This window comes from Rhipicephalus microplus, unplaced genomic scaffold (genome assembly GCF_043290135.1).
Source record: "Rhipicephalus microplus isolate Deutch F79 unplaced genomic scaffold, USDA_Rmic scaffold_342, whole genome shotgun sequence".
Taxonomy (NCBI): Eukaryota; Metazoa; Arthropoda; class Arachnida; order Ixodida; family Ixodidae; genus Rhipicephalus; species Rhipicephalus microplus.
Window position 1 is genome coordinate 119,278 of NW_027464910.1, and position 3,223 is coordinate 122,500.

The 3,223-nt window shown below is 56.4% G+C and overlaps 1 non-coding gene across 1 annotated transcript; it reads left to right on the forward strand.

The window, feature by feature from the left end:
• LOC142793866 (small subunit ribosomal RNA) lies at positions 1-1,815 on the forward strand. The gene has a single exon (XR_012891884.1). It is a non-coding gene; the product is annotated as a small subunit ribosomal RNA (ribosomal RNA).
• The last annotated feature ends 1,408 nt before the right edge of the window (positions 1,816-3,223 follow it).

A 3,223-nucleotide genomic window follows, 5' to 3' on the forward strand; every position in this document is an offset into this window, starting at 1 on the left:
TACCTGGTTGATCCTGCCAGTAATCATATGCTTGTCTCAAAGATTAAGCCATGCATGTCTAAGTACATGCCGAAATAAGGCGAAACCGCGAATGGCTCATTAAATCAGTTATGGTTCCTTAGATCGTTTCTTCCTACTTGGATAACTGTGGCAATTCTAGAGCTAATACATGCAGTGAGCCTGGAGCCCTTTGGGTAACGGGTGCTTTTATTAGACCAAGATCGATCGGGTTTCGGCCCGTATTGTGTGGTGACTCTGGATAACTTTGTGCTGATCGCATGGCCACGAGCCGGCGACGTTTCTTTCAAGTGTCTGCCTTATCAACTTTCGATGGTAGGTTACTTGCTTACCATGGTTGTTACGGGTAACGGAGAATCAGGGTTCGATTCCGGAGAGGGAGCCTGAGAAACGGCTACCACATCCAAGGAAGGCAGCAGGCGCGCAAATTACCCACTCCCGGCACGGGGAGGTAGTGACGAAAAATAACAATACGGGACTCTTTTGAGGCCCCGTAATTGAAATGAGTACACTCTAAATCCTTTAACGAGGATCAATTGGAGGGCAAGTCTGGTGCCAGCAGCCGCGGTAATTCCAGCTCCAATAGCGTATACTAAAGCTGCTGCGGTTAAAAAGCTCGTAGTTGGATCTCAGTTCCAGACGAGTAGTGCATCTACCCGATGCGACGGCTCGGACTGAACATCATGCCGGTTCTTTCTTGGTGCACTTCATTGTGTGCCTCGAGATGGCCGGTGCTTTTACTTTGAAAAAATTAGAGTGCTCAACGCAGGCGAGTCGCCTGAATAAACTTGCATGGAATAATAGAACAAGACCTCGTTTCTGTTCTGTTGGTTTTTGGAATACGAGGTAATGATTAAGAGGGACGGACGGGGGCATTCGTATTGCGGCGCTAGAGGTGAAATTCTTGGACCGTCGCAAGACGAACTACTGCGAAAGCATTTGCCAAGAATGTTTTCATTGATCAAGAACGAAAGTCAGAGGTTCGAAGGCGATCAGATACCGCCCTAGTTCTGACCATAAACGATGCCAACCAGCGATCCGCCTGAGTTACTCAAATGACTCGGCGGGCAGCTTCCGGGAAACCAAAGTATTTGGGTTCCGGGGGAAGTATGGTTGCAAAGCTGAAACTTAAAGGAATTGACGGAAGGGCACCACCAGGAGTGGAGCCTGCGGCTTAATTTGACTCAACACGGGAAAACTTACCCGGCCCGGACACTGGGAGGATTGACAGATTGAGAGCTCTTTCTTGATTCGGTGGATGGTGGTGCATGGCCGTTCTTAGTTGGTGGAGCGATTTGTCTGGTTAATTCCGATAACGAACGAGACTCTAGCCTATTAAATAGGTGCGGGGTTCCCAGCACCTTACAACCTTCTTAGAGGGACAAGCGGCTCCTAGCCGCACGAAACAGAGCAATAACAGGTCTGTGATGCCCTTAGATGTCCGGGGCCGCACGCGCGCTACACTGAAGGAAGCAGCGTGTCTTTATCCCTGTCTGAAAAGACTGGGTAACCCGTGGAACTTCTTTCGTGATTGGGATAGGGGCTTGCAATTGTTCCCCTTGAACGAGGAATTCCCAGTAAGCGCGAGTCATAAGCTCGCGTTGATTACGTCCCTGCCCTTTGTACACACCGCCCGTCGCTACTACCGATTGAATGATTTAGTGAGGTCTTCGGACCGATGTCCGGCGCGGCCTTTCGGTTGCGCCGGTCTGTTGGAAAGATGACCAAACTTGATCATTTAGAGGAAGTAAAAGTCGTAACAAGGTTTCCGTAGGTGAACCTGCGGAAGGATCATTAACGGATTGTGAAGGGTGAGCGCCTCAGCTGCGTCTGCGCCCGACACTTTCTGCCGCTGACCCCGTTTGGACGCGGGGTCGGCTTTTCCCCACGGGGCTGCCTGAATGTGGAGCGGCACCCCGTGACAAATTGTTGCGCCCAGCGGACGCCAACACCGCGACCTTGGACGGTCGGCCAGGTGGCGGACGCGGGTACAAACGGCGCAACGCACTCATAGGTCGGCTTTCGACCCGCCACTGCACCGTGGCTCGAAGCGCTCGAAATGCGCGACCCGACCGCTGCGGGACCGCCTAGTACTGTAAACAGGAGCGGCGGAGCGCGAACGGCGAGTCGTGGTTACGTCGGTAGAAGGCGAGGCTGCGCGTTCCCGAAACGCCAGCCGAGTGCCCTCCCGACCGTTCGAGCGTGCAAGAACGAGACCCGACAATCGCGCGGCGACTGCCAAGTACGAGAGGAACGGCACAAGCGTCGGCGGTCGGTCAAGGAACTGGCGATGTGACGGGTCCGCTGTGCACCAGTGCATACCGTCCCGCCGTCCGCGGCAAGCGCCTCCGCGTCCTCGGGTGACGGAGGCTGCCGGTCGGTTCTTGCAGGCGAGGGATCTCGCTGGCACCGGTTCGCGTTGACGCGCGGCCGGTCATGGCACGGCGATGCGACGGCCGAGGTGCGCAGTACTCGATGGAGGAACCGCACGCTCCGATGACCGTCCCGCCCTCCGCGGCGTATGCGTACCGACCGTAATGGTTGCAGCAGCGCCGGCCGGCTTTTGAATTCGCCACACGAAACACGGTGCGAGATCGCGGTTAGGGGAGCGTCGACGTTGCCAGGCGTTTTGCTTGCTGCCGAGGGAAAGGCGGCACGGCCACGTCGCGCTCGTCGCGATTAGCGGGTCTGCGCGCTTTGGGAAGGTGCCGCAACGACTTGCCGAAAGAGGAAGCACGGAAGAACGAGGGACTTGGACGTCCCGACAATTGAACGCACTTGCGGCCAGGCCCTTGCTGGCTTCGTTCTTCCGCCTCGAGTAGGCTCGTACGCGGCTCCGGCGCCGAAAGTGGTCCTTGGCACCGACTTCGGTGGACGTGGGAAGTGCCGCGCAAGTACGGCGCGCCTGGCTCCACCTGTTGGCTAAAGTAGGCAGCCGGATCGGCATTTTGGTGTGCGGTGGCAAACCGTGGATGCGAAAAAAGCTTGTGCGATTTCGTGGAACAAAAAGCGGGGGTCCCCCTTTTTATGCGGAGGAGACCGACCCGCCCGCCGTGGTGAACCGCGACGCCACGGTAAAAACGGGAGAGGCTTGTCGATGGGACCGTGCATCCCGCGCTCCACGGAGGCCGGGAGGCGGCCGCCCGAGGAAATGTGTAGCCGTCGAGGCCCGCATCTGCGTGCACTCTTATCCAAATGGGTGTAC